The 14,622-nt window shown below is 45.0% G+C and overlaps 1 long non-coding RNA gene across 1 annotated transcript in view; it reads right to left on the reverse strand.

Moving 5' to 3' along the window:
• Positions 1-14,622, reverse strand: part of LOC144785389 (uncharacterized) — a 135,705-nt gene that overhangs the window by 35,651 nt on the left and 85,432 nt on the right. The gene's annotated exons all lie outside the window — the stretch shown is intronic.

Here is a 14,622-nt window from a genome sequence, read left to right on the forward strand (position 1 = left end):
GGACAATTGTTTGGGTTAGGGAGGGGTGGGACTAGTTTATTTTTGTTAGGGGAAATACATCATTATTCATTTTACATACTTCAACTTAGTGTACGGTTTGATGTTATTTTGTGGGGTGGTGGGCGGGAGTTACGGCACGTTTGGTTTTCCTCAAACTTACCAGCATGAATTATCTAAAACGTCCAAAAATGTTCAAAAGTGCCACTAACAGAGTTAGTGAATTCAATTGGCCTACTAGTACTTTACTTGTACTACTAACAGTCTCTCCTCCGCATCCTAGCCCATCTTTCTACCTCCCCAAAATGCTTATCTTACCTGTGATTCGTGTTTGAGAATAGATCAAGGCACAGCGCTGGCTGCATGGAAAATGGCGATTACACCATCCAGGACCGAAATTCTGTTGTTCTAGTGTTAGTAGTAGGCGTGGTACCACACTAGCAGTAGCAGCATATGAAAAACAAAGTAAAAAAATGAGACATTGAGTGGCCTGAGAGGAGTATTAGAAGGAACAGTAGCCTAAGCAATGCTGAAGATAAGTTTGGGGAAAAAAGAATTGCATGGATGATTATGGCTACAACAAGAACAGTGACATAGCAGCGTAACACAACAAGTCTTTTTGACATTTAAGAGGATGATGTTGACGATGGATCCAATCGATGGTGGGCATGAAATTCAGAATTTATTTTAAAATACTCATTGTTGGTTTTTTTACCCAGAATTACAATATCCTAGGATTCATCTAGCTGCCTTAAAATTGAGTTGAGGAGGTTGCTTGCACCTTATACTCCCCAGCAAGTGTGTGAAATTATTGTTGTAATTTACTCACACCTCAATGAAAACCACACAGCCCGGGGGAAGAGGGTTAGGGTTTGAAACTTGGATGGAAATGGAGTTTGTGGGTAAAGTTTTGTGGAGAGAGGAAAAACAAAAACACAGCATGGACAAACAACAAATGAAGATAAACAAATCTTTGGATACAAAGCTATTCATACATCTTTTAAGGGACATAAAGGAACTGCATGCACTACTGCATGCATGAAGTTGTTTGCTAAATGGGTAGGTTTCTGTAAAGTAAGTAGTACTTTCTACAATGTACTATGAAGAAACAACAATGTGACAGTACAGGGCTGCAGTAATTACGCAATTTCACTTGCCTATCTGCCCTCAGAGAGAAGAACCACTTCGTACATTAAATTCGTTTACAAAATAGCAAAGACAAAAGTATACAATGGCTGGAGGGATGAATTGAAGCAGAGAGCAAACAAAAGCACAGTGTCACACGCACAGTAGTTCACAGCAATAACATTACTTAAAATATAAGTCGAAATGAAGATGGATACTGTAACTGTATGTTGTTGTAGTTGTCCTGTTGAATTTGGGAAGTTGCATGCATCCAGCCATTCCTCTTTCGTGGTACTCCTCCATGCCATCTGACACTCCACCGATCAATGTTGGGGACCAGAAGACACCTTGTCCACTGCCTGCCTGGCGGATGCTGAATTGCGGGTCGCTAAGCCTGAGGTCATCCTTTTTGTCATTGCACAGGGTAAAAGCCGGCCTGTAATTGTTGATGGAAAAACAGGGAGTGATATTAAAACACCACGGAGAAAAAAATATAAGGTACGCTGTGTAGTGCAAAAATAACACTTTCAGTTTCAGAGTCGATAGTATTACAAAACATACAAGCATCATTTCGAAAGTTCGTACTCTGAGTCTCTTTTTCAAGGATTAATAATTGTGGGCGAAATGTGCGGATCTTTCCCCTCAAGCTATGTGTAAAGTGTAAAAAGCGATTTCAGAACCCTAACCCTAACCCTAACTCTAACCCTAGGCCCTAACCCCCCTTTTTCACCATGGGTGTTGTCCAAACCACTTTATTCCGATATTAGACCTTCCCAGCAATGCCCCAAGAGCTGCCACCCCACCCACAAAAAAGCAGAAGACCCGCAAACATACAAAAAACAAAAATGCAAAAACTCATACTTAGCATATTTTCGGCCTAATTCCCAAATCACTCCATGCGCGCTCTGCAGCTAGGCCCTAACTCCCCATTCCAACCATGGATTTTCTTCAAACCACTTCCAACCAAAATCAGGCATGCCCAGCATTGCTCAAAGACCCCCCAACCCCCCCCCTTCCAAACACCAGGAACCCCCCCAAACAGCCCCCCAAAAACAGGCAAGTGAGCAAAAACGGGAAAAACTTGTTCACATATTAGACATTCCCAGCAATGCCCCAGGAGCCGCCAAGCCACCCGCAAAAAAGCAGAACCCCCCAAACAGGCAAAAAGCAAAAATGCAAAAACTCATTCTTAGAATATTTTCGGCCTAGTTCCCAAATCTCTCCATGCGCGCTCTGTAGCTAGGCCATAACTCCCCTTTTACACCATGGATTTCCTTAAAAACTAATGCAATCAAAATTAGACGTGCCAGCAGTGCTCCCAGACCCCAACGCCCCCCCCAACACCAGGAACCCCCCAAACAGCCCCCCCAAAACAGGCAAGTGAGCAAAAATGGAAAACCTTTTTCACCATGGATTTTCTCCAAACCACTTGATTCCGATATTAGACCTTCCCAGCAATGCCCCAAAATGCGCCAACCCACCCGCAAAAAAGCAGAACCCCCCCAAACAGGCAACAATGCAAAAACTCATACTTAGCATATTTTCGGCCTAGTTCCCAAATCACTCCATGCGCGCTCTGCAGCTAGGCCCTAACTCCCCTTTCCAACCATGGATTTTCTTCAAACCACTTGCAACCAAAATTAGGCATGCCCAGCATTGCTCAAAGACCTCCAACCCCCCCAAACACCAGGAACCCCCCAAACAGCCCCCCAAAAACAGGCAAATGAGCAAAAACTGAAAACTTTTTCACCATGGATTTTATCCAAACCACTTGATTCCGATATTAGACCTTCCCAGCAATGCCCCAAGAGCCGCCAACCCACCCGCAAAAAAGTAGAAGACCCCCAAACAGGCAAAAAGCAAAAATGCAAAAACGGGGACTTCGAAAAATGTAGGCCTAGTTCCCAAATCACTCCATGCGCGCTCTGCAGCTAGGCCCTAACTCCCCTTTCCAACCATGGATTTACTTCAAACCACTTGCAACCAAAATTAGGCATGCCCAGTATTGCTCAAAGACCCCCCAACCCCCCCCAAACACCAGGATCCCCCCCAAGCAGCCCCCCAAAAACAGGCAAGTGTGCAAAAACGGGAAAACTTTTTCACCATGGATTTTTTCCAAACCAGTTGATTCCGATATTAGACCTTCCCAGCAATACCCCAAGACCCGCCAACCCACCCGCAAAAAAGTCGAAGACCCCCAAACAGGCAAAAAGCAAAAATGCATAATCTCACACTTGGAACATTTTCGGCCTTTCTTCAATTCTGTCCAAACGCGCTCTGCAGCTAGGCCATAACCCCCCTTTTCCACCATGGATTTTGTTCAAACCACTTGCAATCAAAATTAGACCTTCCCAGCAGTGCTCCAAGACCCCCCGACCCAGCACCGCAAATCTAGAACACCCCCAAAGAAACCCCCAAAAACTTGCAATACTGGTATATTCAAAACATGGCAAATTGCGCTGTTCACAAAAAAAACAAAAAACAAACAGCAATTGGTTTCAACAGAGACAGACAGCCATTGCTGTCCACTGCATGCCATCTTCTCGTTATTCATTACCTGTTCTACTTATTTTGTCCGCATCTTCTTCGGAAAGTGAGGGCCCACAGGGCAGCCTCTCCTGTCAATTTCAGAAGTAAATCTGTCAACAATCAACAAGCATGTGGTCAGTCAGTAATTTCAGTCCCACTTGAGGGGACTCGTCTACGAAGAAAAAGTTTATTTATTCTCCATAATCCATCCATCTGCCTTGAGGGAAATGGATAGGGGAAGTCTGGAGGAGGCGGATAGAGGAGCATGATTGAGTTGTGAACTTGTGAACATCAGGAATGCAGACTGCGGCACCTTCAAATCAATAAGGAAAATAAGATGAAGACAGTGCTGATGATGGACTTGTTGTGATTAGGTGATTAGAGTTTTGTTGTGGTAAAAGTTGCAAAACAAAGAAAGACACACAGGAATAAAAGTGAATAAGGACGAGAAAAAAAAGGAAGTCATTTTCAAACCTCGGTGTCAGGGAAGTAGAGCTCATCCTCAAAGTCTATGAATTGAGACGGGAGTAGGTCAGGTAACAGAGAAGAACTTCCGTCGGCGTCACCTAAGTCAGTGTCCTTTTCTTCCTGTGTGCATTCACGTATTTTGTAATTGGGTGGTATGAAGTGCTGATTCATCTTGATTATTGTTAACCTCTCCACATTTTTGGGCGAGAGGCGGGTCCTTTTTGAAGTTACAATGGCACCAGCAGCACTGAAAGCACGTACATAAGACACGCTTGCGAGTGGGCAAGACAAATAATTTAGAGCCAGGTTGGTGATCAGTCGCCATACAGACCTTTTCCTATACCAATACACCAATGGGTTCTCATTAAGACAGACCTCTGTTGGGTTATCCAGATAGGCCTGCACCACCGACTCAAGGTTCTCCAGGGTTGCTCCACTTTGCGTACAATCTGTGGCCTTTGCAGCAGTGCACCAAGCAAACCCTTGCTGAGTTAGCCAATCCGCTTCCGACAATATTTTTTTTTGGCCTGGTGCAGGTGAGGATGATGACACGGTTGCTGGTGTCGTTAACGGCTGTGAGGGAAAGTGACTCCCTTCGGCCACAGATTCAGAAGCGGAACTTGACGCTGGATGGCCTTCTAATTCAGTTGTACTTGTGCTGTCTCCTTGAAATTTCAGCCGCTCTTTTTCGAAACGAGTGACTGACACAGCGAGACAATGTTTGTACTTTGAAACAACTGCTTCATCAAAGGGAATGAATGCTTTGCTGGCCACAGCCTTTTTGTACCGTGGATCCAGAATAGTGGCACAAATGTAATGTTATTCTGTATGTATGTTTTTAAGCCTTTCATTGTGAAGTAGGCGCCTTAATACCTTCTCCGCCAAATCATATGCTTCTCGCTTTTCAGCATGATCTCTGAACGTTGAAGACACGTCCTTCAGTTGGTGCTCTAGCATGACCAACAATGGGATAGCTTTGCCCAAAGAACAGTCCTCCCTGCTGACTTCATGCGTGAAGATCTCAAAAGGACGAAGCATGTCTATCAGGCTTGCAATTAGCTTCCATTCCTCCAACTCTAGCCTCATGTCTTTCTGAGTAGAACCCAGTTTATAGACATACTCATTTATAACCCCCCACTGCTCAGACAGACGCTCAAGCATGTACAAGGTTGAGTTCCAACGTGTTGCCACCTCCTGGATTAGTCCTTTGACTGGCAGTTTACGTTCATGTTGAATGCTCCTCAGCTGCTTCCGGGCCTTAAAAGAATGGCTGAAATGTGTGCAGATTCTTCGGCAGATGGTCAGTAATTTGATGACTGTGTCTTCTTTTTTCAAGAATTCTTGCACGACGATGTTAATACTGTGCGCCAAACACGGCACTCTGAAATATTCACCATCAGTCATGGCCCTAACTATATTACTGCCATTATCCGTGGAAACATAACCAACTATGTGATTTCTTGGATGCAGCCATTCATTGACCTTCCTGTTAAACTCCTCCAAAAGGTTAGCTGCATCGTGCGATTTCTCCATGGCAAACATGCCTACTGTTGCATGTTTACGAGTAGCTTGAAAAACTGTGTCCGTGTCAACACCTGCTTGTTTTAACTGTTGTGTGACCCCTGCAAAAGAGACCCAGTGTGCAGTGATGCACATGTAATCAAGGGCTTGGCAACTGGTCCACATGTCTGTTGTCATGTGGATAGTGTGAACAGCACTCTTCAGAATAGCTGCGCCAATCACCTCCAGCACATCTTGATTAAGTGCTGGAACAGCAACCCTGGCAAAATAGGACCGGCTAGGAACCTTCCATTTAGGGCAGACTGTTGCCACAAATTCAAGAAAACCCACCCCTTCCACGAAAGAGAAACTGAGAAAGTCCAGCGCTAGCATTTTAGCCAGCTTTGCGTTATACAGACGTACCGTATGGTGGTTGCGTTCAAATGGCGCATCCGACCAAAACATGCTGCTAATGGTGGGCTGGACCATATTACGTGATGATGGTGATGATGATGCAGACTTCACACCAGTTAGGCTCAATAATTTAGTTTGTTGCATTGGTGTATGTCCCAGACTCTTAGTGTGCCTCATACATGTTGAAGGGGTAGAGGGTGTGGGCCCTACCACTGCAGTGCTGCTGCCAGGGGTACTGGGTGGACCAGAAAAAATGTTGGTCGGTTCTTGACTTCCCTCTCCACAATCAGCCCCTCGTCAGCGTCAGATGCAATGTGAATGGATACATTTGGATCAGTTCTGCTTTGGTTTTCCCGGATCTTCCTTAGGTGCGCCTCCCACAGAAAGTGTGGTGTTTTTGGAGATGACCTCTCTGGCCTCCGGTACCATAGTTGGTACCAAGCTTACCCCGACTAACTAATACTTTACAAATCGAACAAATTACCATGCTTTCCGCCCTTTGGCTAACAGTAAAGAAGTCCCAAACTGGGGACTGGAAATGTCTGCTGGTGGTGGAGGTGCTACTTTGACTTTCAATGCCAGATGAAGTGGAGGATGGGTGTGGTTGAATTTGTTTCTGTTGTTCACTTACAGCACCACTACTTGAGGTAATTGAGGTCGAACTGGATGGAGGTCCCTGCCGGCCCTTCTGACTAAAAAATATAGAAGCTGTAGGTCGTGTTGGTATTGCAGTTAACTGCGTTGGTGGTGGTACCAGTGTCACGCTGCCCACATCCCGCTCAGCAGCCATTCGGGATAGGGTGAAAATGTCTGTCTGCTGCATGCCCGCTGGGGCTGGAGTGACGTCTGTGATGACTGGGTCATCGTCAGACTGTTCATCAGCAGCAGAAGAAACCACTTCTTGTTCATCGTCATTACCTATAAGTCGAAGCCTTTCGTGAACCTTCCTTTTAGGCTTATCTACCTTTGACGGCTCATGGCGTGCCTCACTCTCAGACTGCATTTGTGGGTTCCAATCAGGATCAAGGTCATCAGAATGAAGGGGGCTTGAAGAAGAACTTGTAGTAGTATTAGCCCTCCTTGACCTTTTTCTTACTGGGGATCTGGAAGACAATGGATCAACATCAGGAGGAGTGGCTTCCTCAGATGATGCCTTCTTCTGGATGAACAAGTGTTGTAGGCAGTTGTGCCGCTCCATGAACCTCTAGTTGCACCTCTCTATGCACCTCTCCTTGCGCCTCTCCTTGCGCCTCTCCTTGCACCTCTCCTTGCGCCTCTCCTTGCGCCTCTAGTTGCCTATGAACTTGCGCTTGTACTAGTTGCACCTGTGGTTGTCGTTGCCGCTGTGGTTGTTGAACACTCGTCAGCTGAGTTACACCCGGCGTTGATTGGATGGTACTTTCTTGTGATGAGCCAACATTACTGGTGGATGGTGATTGAACTAACAGAGTGGCTGCCGCAGCAGCACTCATGGTCTTGGACCTAACTTGGCATGGTGGCACTGAGCCCAATGAAGCGGAGGTGCTGCTTCCAGCTTGGTCCCCGGCGGACACCGCTCCTGCTGCAGGCATAGTTTTTTTTCTCCCAAAAAAGGTGTCGGTGGGCACACCAGTCTCCTTGGTAGGTGGTGCCACTTACTTCTTCTGCTCCTTCTTACGGGCAGTGGCACTGGCAACTTTTTTCGCTGAGGCACTACGGCCACCTTTCTTTGGGCCCATCTTCTTCAGATGGCAGAACAGCAGGCCGCAGTTGCATTAGTTGCAGAGTTGTATTGTCGGTGGCCACACGTGACATCACGTGACATTGTGCTGCACACACCGCTGCAGGACTTCTTCCTGGCACTGGAGGTTCTCTTGAGCACCTAAAAGCAATGGAAGCCAGAGGAACATCAGTTAAACACCCCAAAAAGTAAAAAAAAGAAATAAAATCACCACAATCCAATGCCATCCATGCCCTCCATGATGTTTAAATTCAAGAGGCCCCACACAAAGCCTTGCTACATGCACCACTCACTACCCCTGGGCATAATGGGTGAAAGCAGGGCAGGCTGGGTGCAGGTCTATGGCTCAAAGCACACTGCCTGGCTTCAAAAGGGCCCCTTGTCCCCCAGCCACATGGCCAAGCCCTGCTTGGACCAGGCCTTAAATTGGCCCCCACCCACATAGCCAGGCCCCAACAACAACCCAAAAAGTCGAAAAACACACACAAATCACCACAATCCAATGCCATCCATGCCCTCAATGATGTTTAAATTCAAGAGGCCCCACACAAAGCCTTGCTACATGCACCACTCACTACCCCTGTGCATAATGGGTGAAAGCAGGGCAGGCTGGGTGCAGGCCTATGGCTCAGAGTACACTGCCTGGCTTCAAAATGGGCCCTTGACCCCCAGCTACATGGCCAGGCCCTGCCTGGACCAGGCCTCAAAATGGACCCCCACCCACATGGCCAGGCCCCAACACCACCCCAAAAAGTCCAAAAACACACAAAAATCACCACAATCCAAAGCCATCCATGCCCTCAATGATGTTTAAATTCAAGACACCCCACAGAAAGACTTGGCCCATGCACCACTCACTACCACTGGGCCTCTTGGATGAAAGCAAGGCAACGTGGGTGCAGGCCTGAGCACACTGCCTGGCTTCAAAATGGCCCCTTGTACCCCACCACATGGCCAGGCCCTGCCTGGACCCGGCCTCAAAATGGCCCCCACCCACATGGCCAGGCTCCAACACCACCCCAAGAAGTCGAAAAACACACAAAAATCACCACAATCCAATGCCATCCATGCCCTCAATGATGTTTAAATTCAAGACACCCCACAGAAAGACTTAGCCCATGCACCACTCACTACCACTGGGCCTAATGGAAGAAAGCAAGACAAACTGGGTGAAGGCCGGAGCACACAGCCTGGCTCAAAATGGGCCTTTGACCCCCAGCTACATGGCCAGGCCCTGCCTGAACCAGGCCTCAAAATGGCCCCCACCCACATTGCCAGGAACCAACACCACCCCAAAAAGTAAAAAAACACACAAAAATCACCACAATCCAATGCCATCCATGCCCTCAATGATGTTTAAATTTAAGACACCCCACAGAAAGACTTGGCCCATGCACCACTCACTACCACTGGGCCTCTTGGATGAAAGCAAGGCAACGTGGGTGCAGGCCTGAGCACACTGCCTGGCTTCAAATTGGCCCCTTGTACCCCACCACATGGCCAGGCCCTGCCTGAACCAGGCCTCAAAATGGCCCCCACCCACATGGCCAGGCCCCAACACCACCCCAAAAAGTCGAAAAACACACAAAAATCACCACTATCCAATGACATCCATGCCCTCAATTATGTTTAAATTCAAGACACCCCACATAAAGACTTGGCCCATGCACCACTCACTACCACTGGGCCTAATGGATGAAAGCAAGGCAACCTGGGTGCAGGCCTGAGCACACTGCCTGGCTTCAAAATGGCCCCTTGATCCCCACCACATTGCCAGGCCCTGCCAGGACCAGGCCTCAAAATGCCCCCACCCACATAGCCAGGCCCCAACACCACCCCCAAAAGTAAAAAAACAAACAGAAATCACCACAATCCAATGCCATCCATGCCCTCAATGATGTTTAAATTCAAGACACCTCACAGAAAGACTTGGCCCATGCACCACACACTACCACTGGGCCTACTGGCTAGTGTGGCTTTACAGGCACCCCAAAATAAAAAATAAATATCCACATATAGTGAGCTAAAATTCAATGACATAAATGTGATTTAAGTTCAACAAAACTCACAGAAACAGTTGTATCATGCACCCATGACTAACCCTGGGACTACTGGATACTGTGGCTACCCACAATATATATTTTTTAAAGTTGTGAAAAAGTTTTAAAATTGTAGTTGCAGCAACTGCAATGCCCCAAACAAACAACACCAACTTACTTGTAAAATCTCAAATCTAAAAGTGAAGTCCAAAAAGTCCTCAAATAAAAATATCCAGCAGCAGCCACTAAAAGTAATCCTTCCAGCTCCAGATCCGAATGAAAAGTGACCAGGAGATGGACAAAGCACTGGGAGGAGCCTGCTGGACAGGAACAGGAAGTTGGAGACTCTGGGGCACTTCCTTCCTCCCACCCACCCCCAAAAAAGTGCAGCCAAATCTCAATCTGAGGAGATCAAAATCATGATTTTCAGAAGTTTTATGCTGCCTGCGGTGGATTTCTTGTGCAGAATTGCAATTTTTGCAATTTCGGGAAAGCGAGCTGTTCAAATCTCCCGCCTGATGTCAGCTGCGCGCCGCATCTACGTGTTCGGCATTTTTTACTCCCGCGATGCTTGATCGCGGGCCCTTATGACGCACTCGCGTTATCAAACTCTAGCTGTGCAAGACGGCAAACCGCGATGACGTAATTGCGGTCGAAAAACTCACGCGCGATCACGCAGCAAGATCCAAATTGGTGCAGCACATGCAAACCGGGAGAAAAACAACTCGGCGAACTCAGAATCACGGTAAGTCAACGCCGCGCGCGCGATATTGTATTTTTCAAGCGCGACCAAGCAAAATAATTCGCAGCTAGCGAATTTGCGGAATTTTGGGCAAATTTGCACGATTTGCGGATCGCGAAATTGCCAAAAATCCGCAAATTCGCCCACGAAACGGATTTTACACACTTAGAATAAACCCAGATCTGCTGACTGGGTGTGAGTATTTGATTGGTTCCGATGCTCCGTCCATCACCACCCCCTTTTGTACCGCTTTGTTCACCATAAGTTGGCAGGGTATGCTCAGTCGTGGGTCCGTTGCTCACTTTGCCACTGGATTCAAGCAAGCCGGGCTGAAGACGGCTGAAATGCCAGAAACCGGTCCTCGGAAGCTTGTTTCCGGTCCAGGGAAGGCATGGCTTTGGCAGTTCGGGCTGGACTGTTCACATGAGGCACAGGGTCAGACTGATTTGCATATGGCCATGTCTGAACTGGGGTGGCAGAGGGGGCTAAAGAACGGTGATGGATTAAACCCAGATCTGTTGACTGGGTGTGAGTGTTTGATTGATTCAGATGCTCCGTCCATCAACACCCCTTATATACTTCACTGCATGGCACTAATTTGTACAAGGGTTTATTTCTCTCAATGCTACTGTACAACACCCTACTTGACACTGTAGCACCTAATAACACTCTCTTCCACTTTACGACACTCTACCCAACTCCCTTTGCGTCGCTCCACCCCAGTTAATATACTTTTCTCTAGCAGACACTAATCCACTGTTCTCCATTACTGCACTCTATGATATTCAACTGTATGCTAATCTATGCCATTCAGTTGTATGACAATCTGTTCCATTCCACTCTACCATACTGAACCGCACTCTAATGTACTTTACCTCATTCCACTGTTTTATTGCTCTATGACACACTACTCTACTCCACTCTATGATACAACTGACACTACAACACAGAAGTGCAGACCACACACCTCTCCACTCTACAACACATTATTGTATTATACCCTATGCCACTCCACTCGATTCCACACCACTGTACTCTAGAACACGCCACTCCACTCAATGTTATGCCATTCCACTGAACTACATTACACTCTACTTCAATGCATGACACTTTACCCCACTCTACAGCACTGTACAACACTCTCCTCTACCCCACCTCACTGTACCACACTGTACTTCACTCTATGCCACTCCACTCTGCAAGACTTGGCTATGCTCTGTGCTACCATACAACATTGTACTCCACTTTATGTCCTTACACTACATTGTACAACCCTCTACTCCATTCTATACCCTATACCCCAGTGTACAACACTCTGCTCAACTCTATGACACTTTACAGCACTCTACAATACACATTACACTGTACTATACCACTCCAATTTATAATAATTTACTCCAGTGTACGTTAGGCCTCTCCAATCTTTTCAACTCCATTGTATTTTACTCTATGATACTGCACTCTACTCTAAACCACTCTACCCCACTCTACTGTAACTATACTGTAACTATACTCCACAGTACCCTATCCCACTGTATGCCACTCCACTGTACCACATTCCAATCTGCTCCACTCTATAATACTATAGTCTATGACAGAATACTTTATAACACTCTCATCAAATCTTTATACCATACTCCACTCTTAATAACACTCCAGTCAAGGAAAGTAAACACTACTATTGCAAACATGTTTTATAAAAAAATAAAAGCCATTGAAATGTTATGAATAAACCAAGGTTAAACCTTTCTTATAGTTGTGAAAACTTTATTTATTCTTACTGTTCAAACCAAGCTTAAAATACAAATACATTAGAAATTCTTAAGTTATAGTTATAACTGAAATGTATAAGTTTAGCACCATTTTTAAATTTAATGTAGCGGTTTTCATTCTATATCTACAAACAAAAGAGAAAGTGCACAAAAACAAATTTTTTACATTTTTAAACGTATACGTTTAGTTTATGCAATACTTTCCAAATATTATAACTTGTGCGCTTCCATACACCGCACGCTATGCCACTGGGTAGTTACAGTTAGGACTAAGTTTCTATAGGAAAAACCTTTTTTGTTTTCCTAATTACTTTGGCACTGTTTGATGAATCTACACCAAACAATCACCTAAAATGTTCTTCCACCTCAGCTCCTTTCTGAAAAGTTTTGGGGTGATTCAGCACACAAGAGCCCAAGAAAAAAGGTGAGATCTAAAACCTTTTTTTCCCATTCATTTTTTCATGGGAACATTAGACACAGCTACAGCCCAAACCACTGAACAGATTTACATCATAGAACTAGATTCTGGGCCAGAAAGAATGCTTTTTGTCATTTGGTGTGAATGCATTCAGAAGTTTTCTCGCAATTAATGCTCAAAAACTTTGAACATATCATGCTGCAGAGGATCATCGAACTCCTAAGAGGGCTTTGGGGTGTGGACTCATCATGTAGAGTTCTATACAGGACAAAGGCTGTGTATAGCAGGTGCTTCCCCACCTAACAGGGTTTGAGAGTCTCTAGGTAGTGGACTGGCCATGCAATGTTGTACAAAGGGTGATTGATGTGTGTAGTACGAATATGCCAACCTAATGTGGTATGCGTATCTCCAGGGAGTGCCCAATCCTTTAAGAGTTATGCACAAGGTTGAGACTGTGCATAGTAGGTGCGTGCCCACCTAATGCGACATCCATGTTTCAACTGAATGAGCTCTCTGTGAAAACAATGCACAGGATTGAAGGTGTGCATAGTAGGGGCTTATCTGGATAATAGGACCTGGATATCTAGGGGAGTGGACTCTCCAAAAAGAGTTTGCACAGGGTGAAGGTTGTGTGAGTGTAGGCTTGGTCCCTTAATGTGGCTTGGATATCCGGAGGTCATGAACTTTACATGAAAATGTGTTGCTCAGAATGTGGGTAGCAGGAGCATGGCTAGCTAAAGGGCCTTGTGTGTCTAAAGGCAGTGGGATACAGTCTAATTATTTTATATAAGCATATATGTTTATGTAACTTATACCTTAGATGATTTTGTGCCGTGTATTAATTACTTAGATATATCAAAGACTGTACTGGATTGCAGAGTAAATTGATCAGCAGTATAGAGGATAATGTAATCAGTGAAGTCATCAATAATGTCATTTGAGTTGTGATCAGTGATGTAATCAATTATATCATTGAAGATACCATCAGTGATGTGACATGTGAAGTCATAAGCAGTGCATGGCTGGGGCACACGTTATAGTTAGCTATGTAAAACATAACTGGTGAATGTCAGGGTTTTGCTTGTTAAAATTTTTATTTTGACTGATATTTTCACCCAACTATAACATCACTTTTATCTTTGTTTATTTCAGTCCATTTTTATGTTTTTAACATAACATTAGATAATATTATTAGACCTATATATAATCCAATTGTAACCTTTTTCTTATTACATTTCTGAGGTTTTGTAGCATAAAGTAAAATATTATAACCCTACCTAATTATGGCATCACTTTACTCTTTGTTTTATTGAGTGAATTGTTAGTTGTCAATGTAAATTAGGATCTTACTACCATACATAACTATAACATCACTGGCCTGTGGTGTTCAGGCCTCATGCCCAGCCCCACGTGAGCGACTGACCCACTTTGCAAGGCAAGCCATTGAGACCACTCATCCCGAAATAAAGGGATTTCATTATAAATAAAGTTGGTCCAATGACTTTCTCATGGGTTTACCACATCAACATATGAAAGGCAGGTTGATTGGCTTTGTCAAAAGGTGACCACATCAACATACAAGGCAAGCCTATTCTTTTTGACAAAGGTAGACAACATCAATATGCAAGGCAAGTATATTGGCTTTGTCAAGGGGTCACCACATCAGTTTATATAGGCAAACCTATTAGCATTGTCAGGGGATATCTACATCAATGTATAGGGAACGTCTAATGGCTATGACACTGTGTCACTACATCATTATATGAAGACAAGCCAATGAGCTTTGTCAAAGGGTGGCCACATTATTACATAATACACGTCTATCAGCTTTGCCAAATAATCACCACATTAACAAATGCAAAGCAAACTTACTAGCTTTGTCAACCACATGAAACAAG

The sequence above is a fragment of the Lissotriton helveticus genome, chromosome 10, assembly GCF_964261635.1.
Source record: "Lissotriton helveticus chromosome 10, aLisHel1.1, whole genome shotgun sequence".
Lineage (NCBI taxonomy): Eukaryota > Metazoa > Chordata > Amphibia > Caudata > Salamandridae > Lissotriton > Lissotriton helveticus.